Consider the following 22,392-nt stretch of genomic DNA (forward strand, 5'->3'; position numbering starts at 1 on the left):
TATTGTCAAGGACCCAGATTGTTCTCATCTTTCCACCACTCCATCTTCAGCTTACTGACATTGTCCTTAGGTAGTTCTTCTCAGGGTTCCAAAATGGCTGCCATAGTTCCAGGCATCACTTGAAGATATGTAAAGTCCAGCCTCCAAAATGAGACTCAATTCAGTTCAGTTCAGTCGCTCAGTCGTGTCCGACTCTTTGCGACCCCATGAATCGCAGCACCCCAGGCCTCCCTGTCCATCACCAACTCCCGGAGTCCATCGAGTTGGTGATGCCATCCAGCCATCTCATCTTCTGTTGTCCCCTTCTCCTCCTGCCCCCAATCTCTCCCAGCATCAGAGTCTTTTCCAATGAGTCAGCTCTTCACATGAGGTGGCCAAAGTACTAGAGTTTCAGCTTTAGCATTATTCCTTCCAAAGAACACCCAGGGCTAATCTCCTTCAGAATGGACTGGTTGGATCTCCTTGCAGTAGTCTTCCTTTAAATTTCTTCTTACGAATGAGTCAGTTATACCAGCAGACCCCTCAGAAGATCTTTCTTCCTATTTATTTGGCCAGAACAGGACCACATGCCTCTCTGCACAATTTCACTAGCAAAGGAGATGAGATAATCATCACTGATAACAAATCAGGATTTACCTTTGAGTTATATTGGTGAGGAGGGAGTACGGGAAAGGCAAGAATTAAGACAGGCAATATCAAAACAAAAGCTGAATTTTAGTCAGTATCTCAGTCATCTATTCCTGCATACAAACTATCACAAAGCTTACTGGCTTTTAAAAAAAAAGTCTATTTTCCTGAAGAATCTGGGCTGGGGAGAAAGGAGTGATTCCCAGGGAAGAAGGGAAGATTATTAGGTAGGTATTTAAAAGTATTTCTCTGCAATTTATTATGGTATATGATTTGAAAATCAAATATCCTCATATTTAAATTATTCTTGTGAATATGTATGTGTGTCTATGCTCAATTGTGCCTGACTCTTTGCAACCCCATGAACTGTAGTGCACCAGGCTCCTCTGTCCACAAGATTTCCCAGGCAAGAGTACTGGAGTGAGTTGCCATTTCCTTCTCCAGGGATCTTCCCGACCCAGGGATTTAACTCACATCTCCTGCATCTTCCTGCAGATTCTTTACCACTGAGCCACCTGGGAAGCCCCCAAATTATTCTTATATTGGTCCTTTCCACAAAATATGGTATACATTTTGTATATTTGGAAAATATACACACAAAAATTGTGTATATTGATTTAGTCAATAGTAAGTTGGCTAAACTCAACCGGCAATTTTCTTAGAGGGTGGTAAAATCATTTTTACTCTTTTCCTTTGTTTTTTCCCTAAAAACTAGCTACATAATGGACTCCACATCTTAAGTTTTCCTTTCAATAATAATGCTTAAATGAAGGAAGTAATTTTTGCCCCAAAATCTTTAGCTTGCAGATATCTAAGAATTAAGATCAGGAGGATAGCAAGTAATTTTTTTGATTTAGCAAATAATTTGTTAATGCAATTACTAACCATGGGAATATTACCCTTTTGAAAATCAGTAAATCACAGAAGCTTTTGAAGACATAATAATTAAGTAATCATTCCCCTCTTTTACAGGGCTGGTAGGAAAATTGCAACATACAGTCTTTGTTTTGTAATGTCATGTTATCGTAAATGGACCTTCTAGTTCTCTTGTAACTTTATATACCTGAGGCAGAAAAAAAAAAAAGTTCTTAAGTGGTTACTATAGTTAGATTCATATCATTTACTAAAATAATATATGGTATTCCTTTTGTGACTATATCTTCCATCTTCTTATAAATGTATAACTGCCGCTATAACAATACCCAGTCAGATGATGAATGTTCATATATTAATGCTACCTCGCTCCCTTTTTTTTTGCCCAAGAAACTCATGGCAGCACTGGAACAAAATTGAATGTATTTCAACATCATCTTTGTGAATCATAGACCATTAAAGCCGAAATCAGCCCCAGAATCAGCTCTCTCATTTGATAAGTGAAGAAAGAACTTAAAGAATTTTCTGGAAGTTTCCAGGCTAATTAGTGGTAGTGTGAGATCTCATTATGTTGTTTTCTGGTTGACTGGTCTTTACACCGCATAATACTATTAATGATTAACATTAGTTAGTTAGTTAGTGTTAGTCGCTCAGTCGTGCCGACTCTTTGCGACCCCATGGACTGCAGCCCATCAGGCTCCTCTGTCCATGAGATTTTCCAAGCAAGGATACTGGAGTGGGTTGCCATTTCCTTCTCCAGGGGATCTTCCCAACCCAGGGTCTCCTGCACTGCAGGCAGATTCTTTACTGACTGAGCTACAAGGGAAGCCCCCTTAACATTAAGGACAGAGCTAAGTTTAACCAGGTTATCAAGTCAGATTCTTTAATGTGGAGTTGGTGGTGCCCACTCAGTCATGTTCCTGCAGGGGGCAGGGTTTCCATTCTATCCTCAGGGGCAGAGAGCTTATCCTGTAACCTCCAGCCCATCATACCCAGAGAGCCCACCTAGCACTATGTATACCGTCAAGCCCCACTCACAGATACCTAAGATCTCCTCAGACCCCTGTTTTGTTACATGTCCTAGCAGCCCAGGAAAAACCAGGGTACGAGGAACGTGCTTGATAAGGTGCTTCTCTCTTCCATGCTTGTTTTTTAGTTAGTGAGGAGAAGGGGGAAAGGAAGAATGCAATTGATAGTGTATTTCTTGCCATCTCCTCGCCATCACACTGAATTTAGAGCCAAATTTTAAGATTAGAATCTGACAGCTCAATCATATAAGTAGGTTTTTTGTTCTCAAATGCTAGTTGAATTTTCCCCCTTAAATAATTATCTGGATTTAGAAATCCCAGGGTCTGTATTTTTTCAATATGAAATTATTCCATTTGCTTCATTTATTTAAATCCACAACTCATCTGTTCAATTCATACACTTAAAAACAGGAGGAAGGAAAATGTACTCTAACTCTCTAATGTTTTTTTAACTAAAGCACAACTAAGAAAATGAAGCCTCTTCATTCCCCTCTTCCTCCACCTTCTCTTCCTCCTCTTCTTCCTCTTTGACCAACAACTGCTATAATCCACACTAATGAGGTAGACTGTGCTAAGAATTTTCTTCACTTAACATTTCTCATTATTAATAAATTTTACACTGACAACTATAAAGTGAACACTTAGGATTTATGCACCTAACCTAATTACATATGCTGCATGTATGCATTTCATTATTTACTTGACAGATTCATTCCTTGATATCATAAATAATTAAACAAGAATCAAATATTAACAATCAGATACATATTAATTCTCCTCAGATCTGTAGAAACAAACTATATTTTTATCTTCAGTTCAACAAGCACTGATTAAAATGTCTTCATTAGGCAAATTTCATAAGCAAAGTTCTTGGTCTACATTTCTAACCTTCTCTAAAAATTAAACCTGGGCCAAATTATTCCAGAATTACTTCATGGAAAAAATAAATACAGCAGTATTTCTAACAAGTCATTGTATTCATAATCTTTCTCAAGCACTGTTGCATCTTATATGTGGAACATTAATCTTTGTGTTTGTTGGGAATTTTCAAATATAGTTTTTATTATAAACTAGGAACCAGCACCATCTTGGTTCTTAGTAGCATATTACCAGAGCTGCTTGTCTTATGAGTTGATGGGTTTAACCAAACAATAATTATATAACTTGTTTAAAGAATAATTTCTAGGCATTGTGGATAATGGTAAGAACTACATTTATTGGGGCTGAAATTTTACCCTGAGATTAAAATGTGTGGCTGTTACTTTTTCTGCTTTTAATGAGCTAGGTTTAAAATTTTTTATTCGTGTATATCAACATCTTCATTGATCAATCTTTTCTCACATATTATCAAATTTGCTTTGGTAGAGCATACCATACAATTTCATCATTTAAAAAATGTTAAAGATTCATGGATAGCCACATTATTCATAATAGAAGATTAATGCCAGGCTGACAGGTTTTTGTAAAGATTTAACTCTTTTTTTCTAAGTGCATATACCATATCTATGTGAAACGTACCTCTGATGTTGCATATTGATTACTCTCTTCTCTTCTCTTCTAAAGCTAAAGAGAGAATATTATGGAATGATTGTCAGGGTTAGTGTGTCTCTGACCTACACATGTACTATTAATAATTTATGAGCTGACTTGAAATACAGCATCAAGAAACCAACTGAGGACCACTGCCACTGCCTGGAATGACATATACTGGGGGTTGACAGCATGTGCACCCAGATTTTGAGGTCCTGTTGTTAAAATATGTAGAGAGACACAAACGTTCTAAGTGCCAGAGCTAACTGAATGGAAAGAAGCCACGCTTCTTTGTTACAAATCTCTAGTAGCTATATTTATGTCTTTTCATCCTATCCTTTCCATGCCATGAAATTTTCTTATTAAATTATTTAATCAGCTTGCCAAGTGAACTCATGGTGTCTATAAACATTAGAGAGTCTCCACTCAAGAAATATGGAGGTATAGTAAGCAGAAGCTCGGGTCTTCTTATTTCCCACATTCCTTCACACTCAGAGGTTGTCTGAGTGGATCCTTCCAGACTGTGTTCTGTGCTCACACAAAGATGGTGGGGGTGGGGAGAGAGAGTCCCCCCTACCCTCAAAAATGGTATCACACTCTACACACTGTGCTGCAATTTGTTTTTTTCACACAACATATCGAATACATTTCCCAGATCAGCACATATGTTTGTAGTTCTTTTTTTTTTTCCACTTTTTTTCTCATTTGTTTTTTAATTGGAGGAAAATTGCTTTACAATGTTGTATTGGTTTCTGCTGAACAATAATGCAAATCAGCTATAATTATACATATATCCCCTCCCTCTTGAGCCTCCCTGCCCTCCCCAGATCCCACTCCTCTTGGTCATCACAGAGCACCAGCCTGGGCTCCCTGTGTTATATAGCAACATCTCACCAGCTGTAGTTCATTTTTTAAACAACAACATAGTGTTCCATTTTATAGAATACCATGGCTCATTTATCCATCCCCTTATTAATAGATTGTTAAGCTTCAGATTTTTCACAATTGAAAAACAATGCCACATACACTGAACATATATACTATGTACTTGCTTAACTATTTCGCTAAGACAGAGTTCCAGAAGTGAAATTGTTAGGTCAGTAACTAATCTTTTAAATCTCCTTAACCCATCAATTAGGTAAGAATCAATAAGTATTACTATTTAGGATTTAAATATTATAACATTTCATTAATAGATTCGCTTATAATATGTAAGTGTATTTTTTTTAAAAACATACTTTTACAACTTTAAGAGTATGGAGTAATTTTGGGAAAAGATTATGTTTTAGCTACATTAATTTCATATGTGAGTAGCTTTCTGCAAAAGCAGAGTAAAGTCAATATTGTTTCCAATGTTTTAGCAATATGTCATCAAGTCACATGTCTGTATATATTATTTTTAACATCAATGTCCAAAGCAGCCAGTCTTCATTTAAGCAATGCTACCCATAACTAAGGATGTTTATGGAGATTGACAACTGTTAAACCACTGAATGCTTCTCAAAATGTATTCAAAAAATTATATGTGTGAAAACATTTCATCTACGAAATCTAATTAAAAGCAAGGTTATATTTATTTGAAACCATAAACTTATAAAATTTCCTGCTTTTCACCTAAACTGTTTGAAGCCTTCTACAAACAGTGTGATGGTTACCTAGTGTGTCAGGTTCTATTATGTGAACTAGAATATGTTTTCAGAGAAGAAGCTTGCATCCGATGACAGACACTTCCTATCTGCTAGGATTCATATATAAAAATTGGAACATTGATCATTTCATGTAGAGATTTTCCATAGCAAGAAGATAAAGGGAAATCTTGTTATGCTAACTGATTTACTAGTCAAAAGTAGCCAGGACATTGAAACCTAGAAACTAGTTAATGGTTTGTAACAAGTCAGAAATAAAGATGTTCAACCAAGAAAATGACATTAAGCAGCACTGGCTACAAGAGAAAAGAGCAGCCTGTCAGAATCACACGAGGACTGTGGTGACAGGTAGACAATAAAACGGGATGACACTGGGTCCTCTCCCCAGGGGTGTTTTCAACAGCTTTCTCTTGGGAGTTTCCATGCACTTCCTTTGTAGGAAACCTTCCCTTTAAAAATGGCAGCAGACCCCTTGGAGGTCTTATTAAAATTCTCCTTCCGTGTTATGAAGTGTGTTGTTTAAGGCAGATGGCAGTGCCCGAACAGTTCATTCTTCATTGTATAAAGGAAAGTGAGGACAACAGTCATACCAAGAAGGTAGCTTGTGGCTGACATATCCCAGTAATATTGCACGGTGGCCATCGTCAGAGAGGAGATGAATCAAAGGGGAAAATCAGTCCGCAATCCCACCTAAGATGGCAGAAAGCATGAATCTAAACAAAAGCAATATGGTACGTAATGAATATTTCATATTCAGATTGATACCCATTATATCTGCAAACAAATTTCATATACCAGTTAAACCTCCATAGCACCACTAGGATAAACAGTGTTTTTGTTTTAAGAGAAATTTCCTTTCACTCATTCTCCACTAGAAAACTGCAGCTAAAACAGTGTAACTCTTCCCACCTCATTACGGACTACAAAGGCTATGCCACGCAAGAACTGAAAGAAAGCCAAGAGCCTAACTATTGCCCCATGACTTCTTTAATACAAGTAATTTCAAGGAATCAATCTACTTTATCTGAAATAATGCTATCACTTTTTTACTTAACCCTGTTCTAATGTAAAGTTAAATAATTTCCTGTATGTCTAAAATAGTGTAATACCACTAAACTATTTCCAATAGAGTAATAGCTTTGAGAAAACTCTTCTAAACCATTTCTCTCTTTTTTTATTCTATCCCAACATATTTTAAGTTATATGACAAAATAAACATTTCATAACCTTTTTCAGCTGAATTTTTTTTCTACTAATGTCATTTCAACCAGTGGGAGATCTATATTTTCCATGCTGCAGTTCAACATCTAAAATTATTTCTAATATAGATTAGCTGTCCCTTCGTGAACCATGAAAGACAAAATCTAAGCCTCTTTAAGCCCGTCTTGTTTGACAGCATGCACGTATTTACACGAAATATAAAGCAAATATTTGTTCTTTTCATACAAGCTGTCAGCACAAACTTGCATTGTTTAGAAACCTGTTTAGACAAACAGAATTGGCATTTACCACATAACATATGGTAAAAGGTCAACAATAGGTAAAATCAAAGATTATCAAAAAAGAAATAAAGCGTTGACATGCATTTGTGGAACCAAAGTTGATCACATTATGCCATAACTCATACAGTACATTGACAATTAAAATTGCATTGTTTATTCATTGTTTGTTTAAGAAAATGTGAGGCTTAATTTTAGTTGCTTACTTATCAGAATATTAACTTTTGGTTCACTGCATGGATAGGTGTAAGAAAACTGTTACCTGAAAAGTTCCCAATTAAAATTGCTTTTCACCTTTTTCTCCACAGAACTTTCTAACTGGTAATACTCTGGACATTTCTTGATATTACTGCCACCTAATCGGGTCACTGAGCTACCAACTCCAACTGCCCAGGACAGTCAGGCTCTTGCTTTAAGGAACTAGTGATTCCTGAGTGTGCAGGAGCAGTGATTTACCAAAAGATCAAATTTGCTTTCCTCCTGCCTTTAGGATTTGCACTATCATGGCTTTCCTGGCAAATGCCTCCATCCTGGGGGCACATTTCATCTACCCCTAGACCTGCTCTGTTCTGAAGCCACAAGGACAGAACTTCTTCTGCTTCCTGTGGACAGCGTCCCATCTGCTGAACACACATTTTAATAAGTGAACTCTATTTCAAGGGAAATACCTATTGGTATTAACAAGAAAATAGCATCTCTACAAGATTCTCTGAAAAGAAATGCTGTCAGTGCCACTCATTCTACCTTCAAAGACAAGTCCCTGTAATTACTTTCTCCCCTTCATTTCCTTGTCTGGATAAAGCAACGAGATCAAGAGAACCTATCCATTTTCCCCAGATACCTTCCAAACTGTGCGTCCGCTTTTGCAGGCTGGGATCAGAAATTTCATTATCTGTATTTGTATTAGTAATTCACTGCACAGAGAGAACAGGGGGCAGAGGAGGAGAGCAAGCATGAAAGCAAACAGCAGACAGACAATTGTATATATGCAAATGCTTGCAAATTTCTGCCAGCATCTCCCTATCTATAACCAAGCCTATTCATTCCTCAGTCTCTTCACTGCCAAACATGGTTGTGGATTTGAGGGGAATATTCAGGAAACACTGAACTTTCAGCCACTGAGACTAAATCTAACTCAAAAACTATTACATAAAAGGCTAATGCATAAATATAATCAATGATTTTCTAGAAAGACATGAGATATGCAACCTCCTGGCCACAGAGAGCAGAAAAACAAAGATGCCCTGGGAGGGGGTGGAAGAAGGGATCTGTTGCAAGTGACTGTCCAGCCCAATTGTCAGAAGACTGAAGGGTTGCCTCCAGGCTTAATGTTGTGTGTGTGCATAAGCTTCCTGGGCAAGAAGGGGTATGGGAAACCAAAAAGAGACACGATGAAGAAAATGCCCCCAAATTCATAAATACAAAGTGTTCACTGTCAAATGAATACACATGGTGTTTGAAAATGACAGCAAAAATCATCATGTATTTTGTTTCGCCTTGAAATCAATTATTCTCAAACTGTTGGTAATAGAAAATTTCATGACTTCATTCTTATATGTATACTCTCCTCACTGCAAATCCCTTTCACATATAGTGATTCCATTCATCCTCAAAATTATGTTTCAAGGTAAGGTCAGCATTATACCCAATTTACAAGTAAAGAAACCTGGACATGGAGGTTGAACCAGCTCCACTGTGAACAGAGAGCTAAAGGGGGTGGGCCTGAAGAAAATCAAGAGACTTGTGAGAAGAGAAGGGACAGTTTTGTAGGTGAAACAATAGATGTTTACTACGTCTAATAGCTGTCCTTCAGCTACGGCCCCTGATTCATTCTGTCTGGTATTATGGTTAGATGTTTTCATGTGTATCTGCTCTGGGATGGACAGCCTGAGAACTATGTATCTGTTATCATTGTATCTCCTGAAGGACTCAGGACAATCCTTAGAATATAGGATATGCTCAATAAATGTATTTTTGACATTACTGTTTCATTAAACTAGTTTAAAGAAAGTGAAAATAAAGTCGCTCAGCTGTATCCGACTCTTTGCGATCCCATGGACTGTGGCCTACCATACTCCTCCGTCCATTGGATTTTCCAAACTGGTCTTTTAAACTAAAAGACCATTTCAGGTTTTTTAAGTTCTGTGGTGTCTCGTTCCTTTTATTTCATGGATATACATAAAATCTCAAACACTGTTAAATACCTTCTAACACTGTCACAAGAGAAGACTCTACACATGGACATCACCAGATGGTCAACACCGAAATCAGACTGATTATATTCTTTGCAGCCAAAGATGGAGAAGCTCTATATAGTCAGCAAAAAACAAGACCAAGAGCTGACTGTGGCTCAGATCATGAACTCCTTATTGCCAAATTCAGACTTAAACTGAATAAAGTAGGGAAAACCACTAGACCATTCAGGTATGACCTAAATCAAATTCCTTATGATTATACAGTGGAAATGAGAAATAGATTTAAGGGACTAGATCTGATAGAGCGCCTGATGAACTATGGAATGAGGTTCATGACATTGGACAGTAGGCAGGGATCAAGACCATCCCCATGGAAAAGAAGTGCAAAAAAGCAAAATGGCTGTCTGGGGAGACCTTACAAATAGCTGTGAAATAAGAGAAACAAAAAGCAAAGGAGAAAAGGAAAGATATAAGCATCTGAATGCAGAGTTCCAAAGAATAGCAAGGAGAGATAAGAAAGCCTTCCTCAGTGATCAATGCAAAGAAATAGAGGAAAACAACAGAATGGGGAAGACTAGAGACCTCTTCAAGAAAATTAGAGATACCAAGGGAACATTTCATGCAAAGATGGGCTTGATAAAGGACAGAAATGGTATGGACCTAACAGAAGAAGAAGATATTAAGAAGAAATGGCAAGAATACACAGAAGAACTGTACAAAAAAGATCTTCACGACCCAGATAATCACGATGGTGTGATCACTCACCTAGAGCCAGACATCCTGGAATGTGAAGTCAAGTGGGCCTTAGGAAGCATCACTATAAACAAAGCTAGCAGAGGTGATGGAATTCCAGTTGAGCTATTTCAAATCCTGAAAGATGACGCTGTGAAAGTCCTGCACTCAATATGCCAGCAAATTTGGAAAACTCAGCAGTGGCCACGGGACTGGAAAAGGTCAGTTTTCATTCCAATCCCAAAGAAAGGCAATGCCAAAGAATGCTCAAACTACCGCACAATTGCATTCATCTCACACACTAGTAAAGTTATGCTCAAAATTCTCCAAGCCAGGCTTCAGCAATATGTGAACCATGAACTTCCAGATGTTCAAGCTGGTTTTAGAAAAGGCAGAGGAACCAGAGATCAAATTGCCAACATCCACTGGATCATGGGAAAAGCAAGAGAGTTCCAGAAAAACATCTATTTCTGCTTTATTGACTATGCCAAAGCCTTTGACTGTGTGGATCACAATAAACTGTGGAAAATTCTGAAAGAGATGGGAATACCAGACCACCTGATCTGCCTCTTGAGAAATTTGTATGCAGGTCAGGAAGCAACAGTTAGAACTGGACATGGAACAACAGACTGGTTCCAAATCGGAAAAGGAGTACGTCAGGGCTGTATATTGTCACCCTGCTTATTTAACTTATATGCAGAGTACATCATGAGAAACGCTGGGGTGGAAGGAACACAAGCTGGAATCAAGATTTCTGGGAGAAATATCAATAACCTCAGATATGCAGAAGACACCACCCTTATGGCAGAAAGTGAAGAGGAACTCAAAGCCTCTTGATGAAAGTGAAAGAGGAGAGTGAAAAAGTTGGCTTAAAGCTCAACATTCAGAAAACGAAGATCATGGCATCCGGTCCCACCACTTCATGGGAAATAGATGGGGAAACAGTGGAAACAGTGTCAGACTTTATTTTTGGGGGCTCCAAAATCACTGTAGATGGTGACTGCAGCCGTGAAATTAAAAGACGTTTACTCCTTGGAAGGAAAGTTATGACCAACCTAGATAGCATATTCAAAAGCAGAGACATTACTTTGCTAACAAAGTCCATCTAATTAAGGCTATGGTTTTTCCAGTGGTCATGTATGGATGTGAGAGTTGGACTGTGAAGAAGGCTGAGAGTCAAAGAATTGATGCTTTTGAACTGTGGTGTTGGAGAAGACTCTTGAGAGTCCCTTGGACTGCAAGGAGATCCAACCAGTCCATTCTGAAGATCAGCCCTGGGATTTCTTTGGAAGGAATGATGTTTAAGCTGAAACTCCAGTACTTTGGCCACCTCATGCAAAGAGTTGACTCATTGGAAAAGACTCTGATGCTGGGAGGGATCGGGGGCAAGAGGAGAAGGGGATGACAGAGGATGAGATGGCTGGATGGCATCACCGACTCGCTGGACGTGAGTCTCAGTGAACTCTGGGAGTTGGTGATAGACAGGGAGGCCTGGCATGCTGCAATTCATGGGGTCGCAAAGAGTCGGACATGACTGAGCGACTGATCTGATCTGATCTGATACATATCTACAGCAAAACTTAGGATGAAGTAGTAATGTTGAGAACATCTCAATCAGATAATAAAAGGTTAAGAAAAACTTTAATTTTCTTTACACAAAATATGTTTGTATTCTAAACCAGTATTCTTGCCTGGAAAATCCCATGGACAGAAGAGCCTGGCAGGCTACCGTCCATGGGGTCACAAAGAGTCGGACACACTGAACATGCGTGCACACACACATTCTAAACCACTGTGTAGCTGCATCTGACTTACCAGTGTTTGTCTCTCACCTCCCCAGTCCAGCACAATCCAACACGGTGCTTTCAGGACTTTTGAATTTCAGTGTGTGTACAAGGCAAATGCTCCTCAGTCCAGAAGTTTCTGTCCTTCCCTGTGGCCTCACACCAGCCTTTTCCACACAGACCCTGGCCATAGATTGGGCTTAACATGTATAGCATGACGTGCGTGGGTTAAAATAATTTTCTAAAAGGAGTTGTTAATTCTTGTGATGAACTGCCAAAGAAGGTCACAGACTCTTTCTCCAAAGCTCCTTAGAAATAAAGCAGATTTTCACAGAATGACTTTTAGAGGAGGTCCCATGAAGGTCAGAGGATGAACTTAGGTAAACCAACAAAGAGAGAAGCAAAAACAGGATGCAAGCTAATGTTTGTTATTCGTTGAAACTAAACAAAAGGAGGAGTTTGGACAAGTTCTCTTTTCAGGGTTAGACTGCAGGTTTCACTCTACTCACTTTTGCTCACAGGGAAAAGATAATCAGCTCTAAGTATAGCCGACTGTTTCCACCCTCGGCCCCCCGGGACTGTTCACACTCCACACTCCTCTCCCAGTCCTCCTGTCCACATCCTTCAGGAGAATTCTGTCTTTGCCAGACTAGTTCCTGAGCTACGGCTGCCCAGGTTGAACTAAGTGTGGGCAGGAATCGAGAGAATTAGGTTTACATTAAGAAGAGTAAATAAGGTTAGAGAACAAGGAAAAGACAAGAGCCAGTATGGGGTGGGATCTGGAAGTTTGGAAAGAGACTAAAGTTTCACAAGTTCAAAAAAAGGTGACAAGATTTGTGAGATGTAAATATCTATATCTATCTATGTATATCTATCTAGAGACAGACAGAGAAGAGGACTGAGGCTTTTAAGAAAGTTTTGGAGGTGAGTATCAGAATCCTTTGGTATTTTTAAAAGAGAATTCAGTAAGGATTTAAATTATTTTTCAATTGCTTTTTAAAAGTCAGCCTGGGCTTCAGCTTTAAATGGGATTATATGACATAGCAGACTACATTTGGAAAAAATACTAGTCTGTCCATCAAGTCAAATATTCCAACTTAATCATCCACTATTTATTGAATATCAATTACTCTATTATGTACAAACTGAGCTAGGCACAGTGTCTCAGAAACAAATTAACCAAAAGAAATATTTCACCAAAATATTTAATTGAATGGTTTCTTTGATAACTGAAAAGAGGAATCTGAAGAAAAGCTTTGATTGACTGCCATGTAGACCTCATGAATGGACAACTACATTACCATGTCTCTTCTGCCACAGAGAAACGGGACATGAGGCACTGTAACAGCAGCTTCTTCTACACCCTCCGGACAACCAACGCTTTCCAGTTCCAGGAGGCAGATCTCTCTGAATCACCTACCACCATTCCTGAAGTTGATCTACTGCTACTTTTGCTAGTTCTACCACAGGAAAGGGGCTTTAAGAAGGGTCTGTATACCTTTTGCCTACATAGGAGTGTAACTCATCTCTGACTCTGGAACTCTCTCTGTATTAAACTGCGGCCGGTGCTGGGAGGCTACAGCGGGCCAGAGATAAAATGCATTCTTCATCCTCCAGGGGCTTCTGCCTGAAGGGAAGATGGGTGACCAACCGTGCAGCACAGGGGTGTGGGTGCTGCCAGGAAGGCAGTGCCAATGTGAAGTAGGTCCTGAGTGGAAACAGCAAAAGCGTTCCCGCCCTGCAGGGGATGTGGCCACAGTGGGCATCTGCACCAGGAGACATTTCATTAGAGTCCTGAACAACTAGGTGACATGAACCAGGCAAGAAGGCATGAGTGAGTTCAGTTCAGTTCACTTCAGTTCAGTCGCTCGGTCATGTCCAACTCTTTGTGACTCCATGAATCGCAGCATGCCAGGCCTCCCTGTCCATCACCAACTCCCGGAGTTCACTCAGACTCATGTCCATCAAGTCCATGATGCCATCCAGCCATCTCATCCTCTGTCGTCCCCTTCTCCTCCTGCCCCCAACCCTCCCAGCATCAGAGTCTTTTCCAATGAGTCAACTCTTTGCATGAGGTGGCCAAAGTACTGGAGTTTCAGCTTAAACATCATTCCTTCCAAAGAAATCCCAGGGCTGATCTCCTTCAGAATGGACTGGTTGGATCTCCTTGCAGTCCAAGGGACTCTCAAGAGTCTTCTCCAACACCACAGTTCAAAAGCATCAATTCTTCGACGCTCAGCTTTCTTCACAGTCCAACTCTCACATCCACACATGACCATTGGAAAAACCATAGCCTTGACTAGACGGACCTTTGTTGGCAAAGTAATATCTCTGCTTTTGAATATGCTATCTAGCTTGGTCATAATTTTTCTTCCAAGGAGAAAGCATCTTTTCATTTCATGGCTGCAGTCATCATCTGCAGTGATTTTGGAGCCCCCAAAAATAAAGTCTGACACTGTTGCCGCTGTTTCCCCATCTATTTCCCATGAAGTGATGGGACCAGATGCCATGATCTTCATTTTCTGAATGTAGAGCTTTAAGCCAACTTTTTCACTCTCCACTTTCACTTTCATCAAGAGGCTTTTGAGTCCCTCTTCACTTTCTGCCATAAGGGTGGTGTCTTCTGCATATCTGAGGTTATTGATATTTCTCCCAGAAATCTTGATTCCAGCTTGTGCTTCCTCCTGTCCAGTGTTTCTCATGATGCATTCTTCATAGAAGTTAAATAAGCAGGGTGACAATGTACAGCCTTGACGTACTCCTTTTCCGATTTGGAACCAGTCTGTTGTTCCATGTCCAGTTCTGACTGTTGCTTCCTGACATGCATATAGGTTTCTCAAGAGGCGGGTCAGGTGGTCTGGTATTCCCATCTCTTTCAGAATTTTCCACAGTTTATTGTGATCCACACAGTCAAAGGCTTTGGCATAGTCAATAAAGCAGAAATAGATGTTTTTCTGGAACTCTCTTGCTTTTTCCATGATCCAGCGAATGTTGGCAATTTGATCTCTGGTTCCTCTGCCTTTTCTAAAACCAGCTTGAACATCTGGAAGTTCATGGTTCACATATTGCTGAAGCCTGGCTTGGAGAATTTTGAGCATTACTTTACTAGCATGTGAGATGAGTGCAATTGTGCGGTAGTTTGAGCATTCTTTGGCATTGCCTTTCTTAGGGATTGGAATGAAAACTGACCTTTTCCAGTCCCGTGGCCACTGCTGAGTTTTCCAAATTTGCTGGCATATTGAGTGCAGCACTTTCACAGCATCATCTTTCAGGATTTGGAATAGCTCCACTGGAATTCCATCACCTCCACTAGCTTTGTTCGTAGTGATGCTTTCTAAGGCCCACTTGACTTCACATTCCAGGATGTCTGGCTCTAGGTGAGTGATCACACCATCGTGATTATCTGGGTCGTGAAGATCTTTTTTGTACAGTTCTTCTGTGTATTCTTGCCATCTCTTCTTAATATCTTCTGCTTCTGTTAGGTCCATACCATTTCTGTCCTTTATGGAGCCCATCTTTGCATGAAATGTTCCCTTGGTATCTCTAATTTTCTTGAAGAGAAAAACTCTCTCTCTTGAAGAGAAAAAAGAAAATCTCTAGTCTTTCCCATTCTGTTGTTTTCCTCTATTTCTTTGCATTGATTGCTGAAGAAGGCTTTCTTATCTCTTTTTGCTATTTTTTGGAACTCTGCATTCAGATGCTTATATCTCTCCTTTTCTCCTTTGTTTTTCACTTCTCTTCTCTTCACAGCTATTTGTAAGGCCTCCCCAGACAGCCATTTTGCTTTTTTGCACTTCTTTTCCATGGGGATGGTCTTGATCCCTGCCTACTGTCCAATGTCACGAACCTCATTCCATAGTTCATCAGGCACTCTGTCTATCAGATCTAGGCCCTTAAATCTATTTCTCACTTCCACTGTAGAATCATAAGGAATTTGATTTAGGTCATACCTGAATGGTCTAGTGGTTTTCCCTACTTTCTTCAATTTAAGTCTGAATTTGGCAATAAGGAGTTCATGATCTGAGCCACAGTCAGCTCCCGATCTTGTTTTTGCTGACTGTATAGAGCTTCTTCATCTTTGGCTGCAAAGAATATAATCAATCTGATTTTGGTGTTGACCATCTGCTGATGTCCATGTGTAAAGTCTTCTCTTGTGTTGTTGGAAGAGGGTGTTTGTTATGACCAGTGCATTTTCTTGGCAAAACTCTATTAGTCTTTGCCCTGCTTCATTCTGTATTCCAAGGCCAAATTTGCCTGTTACTCCAGGTGTTTCTTGACTTCCTACTTTTGCATTCCAGTCCCCAGGGATGGAGCCAAAGCAAAAACAATACCCAGCTGTGGATGTGACTGGTGATAGAAGCAAGGTCCGATGCTGTAAAGAGCAATATTGCATAGGAATCTGGAACATCAGGTCCATGAATCAAGGCAAATTGGAAATGGTCAAACAAGAGATGGCAAGAGTGAATGTTGACATTCTAGGAATCAGCGAACTGAAATGGACTGGAATGGGTGAATTTAACTCAGATGACCATTATATTTACTACTGTGGGCAGGAATCCCTCAGAAGAAATGGAGTGGCCATCATGGTCAACAAAAGAGTCTGAAATGCAGTACTTGGATGCAATCTCAAAAATGACAGAATGATCTCTATTCGTTTCCAAGGCAAACCATTCAATATCACAGTAATCCAAGTCTATGCCCTAACCAGTAACGCTGAAGAAGCTGAAGTTGAAAGGTTCTATGAAGACCTACAAGACCTTTTAGAACTAACACCCAAAAAAGATGTCCTTTTCATTATAGGGGACTGGAATGCAAAAGTAGGAAGTCAAGAAACACCTGGAGTAACAGGCAAATTTGGCCTTGGAATACAGAATGAAACAGACCAAAGACTAATAGAGTTTTGCCAAGAAAATGCACTGGTCATAACAAACACCCTCTTCCAACAACACAAGAGAAGACTCTATACATGGACATCACCAGATGGTCAACACCGAAATCAGATTGATTATATTCTTTGCAGCCAAAGATGGAGAAGCTCTATACAGTCAGCAAAAACAAGACCAGGAGCTGACTGTGGCTCAGACCATGAACTCTTTATTGCCAAATTCAGACTTAAATTGAAGAAAGTAGGGAAAACCACTAGACCATTCAGGTATGACCTAAATCAAATTCTTTATGATTCTACAGTGGAAGTGAGAAATAGATTTAAGGGCCTAGATCTGATAGATAGAGTGCCTGATGAACTATGGAATGAGGTTCGTGACATTGTACAGGAAGACAGGGATCAAGACCATCCCCATGGAAAAGAAACGCAAAAAAGCAAAATGGCTGTCTGGGGAGGCCTTACAAATAGGTATGAAAAGAAGAGAAGCAAAAAGCAAAGGAGAAAAGGAAAGATATACCCATTTGAATGCAGAGTTCCAAAGAATAGCAAGAAGAGATAAGAAAGCCTTCTTCAGCAATCAATGCAAAGAAATAGAGGAAAACAACAGAATGGGAAAGACTAGAGACCTCTTCAAGAAAATCAGAGCTACCAAAGGAACATTTCATGCAAAAATGAGCTCGATAAAGGACAAAAATGGTATGGACCTAACAGAAGCAGAAGATATTAAGAAGAGATGGCAAGAATACACAGAAGAACTGTACAAAAAAGATCTTCACGACCCAGATAATCACGATGGTGTGATCACTCACCTAGAGCCAGACATCCTGGAATGTGAAGTCAAGTGGGCCTTAGAAAGCATCACTACGAACAAAGCTAGTGGAGGTGATGGAATTCCAGTGGAGCTATTCCAAATCCTGAAAGATGATGCTGTGAAAGTGCTGCACTCAATATGCCAGCAAATTTGGAAAACTCAGCAGTGGCCACGGGACTGGAAAAGGTCAGTTTTCATTCCAATCCCTAAGAAAGGCAATGCCAAAGAATGCTCAAACTACCGCACAATTGCACTCATCTCACATGCTAGTAAAGTAATGCTCAAAATTCTCCAAGCCAGGCTTCAGTAATATGTGAACCATGAACTTCCAGATGTTCAAGCTGGTTTTAGAAAAGGCAGAGGAACCAGAGATCAAATTGCCAACATTCGCTGGATCATAGAAAAAGCAAGAGAGTTCCAGAAAAACATCTATTTCTGCTTTATTGACTATGCCAAAGCCTTTGACTGTGTGGATCACAATAAACTGTGGAAAATTCTGAAAGAGATGGGAATACCAGACCACCTGAACTGCCTCTTGAGAAACCTAAATGCATGTCAGGAAGCAACAGTTAGAACTGGACATGGAACAACAGACTGGTTCCAAATAGGAAAAGGAGTTCGTCAAGGCTGTATATTGTCACCCTGTTTATTTAACTTATATGCAGAGTACATCATGAGAAACGCTGGACTGGAAGAAGTACAAGCTGGAATCAAGATTGCTGGGAGAAATATCAATAACCTCAGATATGCAGAAGACACCACCCTTATGGCAGAAAGTGAAGAGGAACTCAAAAGCCTCTTGATGAAAGTGAAAGTGGAGAGTGAAAAAGTTGGCTTAAAGCTCTACATTCAGAAAACGAAGATCATGGCATCTGGTCCCATCACTTCATGGGAAATAGGGAAACAGTGGAAACAGTGTCAGACTTTGTTTTTGCGGGCTCCAAAATCACTGCAAATGGTGACTGCAGCCATGAAATGAAAAGATGCTTACTCCTTGGAAGGAAAGTTATGACCAACCTAGATAGCATATTAAAAAGCAGAGACATTACTTTGCCAACAAAGGTTTGTCTAGTCAATGCTATGGTTTTTCCTGTGGTCATGTATGGATGTGAGAGTTGGACTGTGAAGAAGGCTGAGCGCCAAAGAATTGATGCTTTGAACTGTGGTGTTGGAGAAGACTCTTGAGAGTCCCTTGGACTGCAAGGAGATCCAACCAGTCCATGCTGAAGGAGATCAGCCCTGGGATTTCTTTGGAAGGAATGATACTAAAGCTGAAACTCCAGTACTTTGGCCACCTCTCGCGAAGAGTTGACTCATTGGAAAAGACTCTGATGCTGGGAAGGATTGGGGGCAGGAGAAGGGGACGACAGAGGATGAGATGGCTGGATGGCATCACTGACTCGATGGACGTGAGTCTGGGTGAACTCCGGGAGTTGGTGATGGACAGGGAGGCCTGGCGTGCTGTGATTCATGGGGTCACAAAGAGTTGGACACGACTGAGTGACTGATCTGATCTGATCTGATCTGAAAATGAAAAGGACATCTTTTTTGGGTGTTAGTTCTAAAAGGTCTTGTAGGTCTTCATAGAACCTTTCAACTTCAGCTTCTTCAGCATTACTGGTTAGGGCATAGACTTGGATTACTGTGATATTGAATGGTTTGCCTTAGAAACGAACAGAGATCATTCTGTCATTTTTGAGATTGCATCCAAGTACTGCATTTCGGACTCTTTTGTTGACCATGATGGTTACTCCATTTCTTTTAAGGGATTCCTGCCCGCAGTAGTAGATGTAATGGTTATCTGAGTTAAATTCATCCATTCCAGTCCATTTCAGTTCGTTGACTCCTAGAATGTCAACATTCACTCTTGCCATCTCTTGTTTGACCACTTCCAATTTGCCTTGATTCATGGACCTGACATTCCAGGTTCCTATGCAATATTGGCCTTTACAGCATTGAACCTTGCTTCTATCACCAGTCACATTCACAACTGGGTATTGTTTTTGCTTTGGCTCCATCCCTTCATTCTTTCTAGAGTTATTTCTCCACTGATCTCCAGTAGCATATTGGGCACCTACTGACCTGAGGAGTTCCTCTTTCAGTATCCTATCATTTTGCATACTGTTCGTGGGGTTCTCAAGGCAAGAATACTGAAGTGGTTTGCCATTCCCTTCTCCAGTGGACCACATTCTGTCAGACCTCTCCACCATGACCCGCCCATCTTGGGTGGCCCCACGGGATGGCTTAGTTTCATTGAGTTAGACAAGGCTGTGGTCCTAGTGTGATTAGATTGACTAGTTTTCTGTGAGTATGGTTTCAGTGTGTCTGCCTTCTGATGCCCTCTTGCAACACCTACTGTCTTACTTGGGTTTCTCTTACCTTGGACTTCGGGTATCTCCTCACAGCTGCTCCAGCAAAGCGCAGCCATTGCTCCTTACCTTGGACGAGGGGTATCTCCTCAGCGCTGCCCCTCCTGACCTTGAATGTGGAATAGCTCCTCTAGGCCGTCCTGCGCCCACGCGGCCACCGCCCCCAAATTCGTCTGCACTCCCCAAGGAAGCGGACGGGCACAAGGGGCTGCTGCTGGTACCAAAGTTCTGGTTCCTGGTGGAGTCCAATCGAAGAAAGGAAGTGCATTCTGGATCCCTTCGTGGTCGCTATAACTGTCGACTAAAAAAAGATGCACAACTTGAGAGCTGTGAGTTAAGTTTTATTTGGGGCAAAATGAGGACTGCGGCCAGAGAGGCAACATCTCAGATAACTCTGAGAGACTGCTCTGAAGGCATGAATAAGGAAAGTTAAAGAGCCTTCCAAGAAGAGGAAACTCGCTCTGATTTCATCAGCACCTCACAACTTGCCCTCAGAGTGTATTATTATCTTCATGTTGTATATAAAGAAACAAATTCCAAAAGGTTGAGGGACCTACCCCAAGCCACTCATCTTTAGGCAGTGAACCTAAGATTTAAACTTAGCACCATACTCCCTACCTCTTTACAGAACCTAGTCACTGAAAGGGAATCCTTCTCATTTACTGATATCCACATTGACTTCCCTGGTGGCTCAGTGGTAAAGGGGACGTGGATTCAAGCCCTGGGGTGGGAAGATATCTTGGAGAAGGAAATGGCAACCCATCCAAGTATTATTGCCTGGAAATCCCATGGACTGAGGAGCCTAGGGAGCTACAGTCCATAGTGTCACAAAGAGTCAGACATGACTTAGTGACTGAGCATGCATGCACCCATCTCTCACACCATATCCTCAAGAACACTTAGGATGAACATGTGCGTGCTCAGTTGCTCAGTCATGCCTGACTCTTTGCAACCCTATGGACTGTAGCTGCCCAGGCTCCTCTATCCATGGGATTCTTCAGGCAAGAATATTGAAATGAGTTGCCATTTCCTCCTCCAGGGGATGTTCCCAACCCAAGGATGGAACCCTCATCTCCTGCATCTCTCTACATTGGCAGGCAGATTCTTACCACTGAGCTACCTGGGCAACCCAAGGATGAACACAAGTGTCCCTTAATCATTCTGGGGAAAATATCCAAAGTATTATAGACTCAAAAGATCATGAAATTTTTATTGTTTTTTTGGATACAGTTTTGTAAAACAGTATCCCCCTACACACACACACACAGTATATCAACATATGAAAGGCACTGGGAAGTCCTGCAAAAATAATAGGCCATGAAAACTTCCACCCTACCTCCTTTTTCCTCTTTCTTTCTTTTTTTAAAATAACATTTATTAACACCTTTAAAGACATTCTATATTTAGTCTTTTTATTGTACTGATGAGAATACTGCAGTCTACAGAGGGTGGGAGCTGCCTTTGGGTATGTGTTAATGGCAGAGTCAGAACCCAATTCAACAGACTTCCCTCCTGTCAACACTCTCTTGGGTAAATCACACTTCAAAGTGTCCATTCCATACCTCCAATATATAAACAGTACACACAGCACAAGAGCTGATAACCTTGTAATTGTCAACTTACAAATTACTCTTCTAAAAAAATACAAAGAAATCCCTAGGTGAGAGCTGAGATAGTGTATACAAATTTGAAGTGTGTTTATACACACTATTAATCGCCCTTGTCATGGTTTATACTAGTTATCCAAGTCTTGCTGATATCAATTGTTTATCTTCACAGACTTCCCACTGAAATAATAATACTAATAACAACTACTAGCTCTTTTTTTGCTCTCAATGTGAAGGATAACATTAATATATTGATGCAAATTTCCAGTGTTTATCTTCATGCATGCACTTAAATGGAACCAAAGCTGAAGAAATCACTTCTTAACAAGATAATCACAAAACAAATCTTTGTACCAAGTACTTCATTACTAGATCAAATTCCATTATCACTAACTAAAAAAAAAAAAAAAATACTTTGGAATCTGGTTGGAATCAAGACAGCGAAAAAAAAAAAAAAAAGTGGGAGAGGAGATTGGAAATCTTTTTGTTTTTGCAAAGATTCACATTATAGCACTATTTCTTATATTAAAATTAAAGTTGTTTGACTGGAAATTCTTTAAAGTAACGTACAAATTTAAAAACATATTTCTAGAGCAGTCAGTACTCAACTTCGAAGAGTATTTATGAATAATAACATACTAGAAAAGGTCAATTGGGCTTTCTGTCTAAAAAGTTAAATATTCAGTGCCTGTATTCTGCATTTGTTACCAAAGTCCCCTTTATCAGCAGAAGGAGCCAAACGATACCCTGAAAATGTTTTAAACGTGCAACTTTGCTTATCTTCCTGTATTAATGATCCTTATGGC

This window comes from Bos javanicus, chromosome 4 (assembly GCF_032452875.1).
Source record: "Bos javanicus breed banteng chromosome 4, ARS-OSU_banteng_1.0, whole genome shotgun sequence".
NCBI classification, from domain to species: Eukaryota; Metazoa; Chordata; class Mammalia; order Artiodactyla; family Bovidae; genus Bos; species Bos javanicus.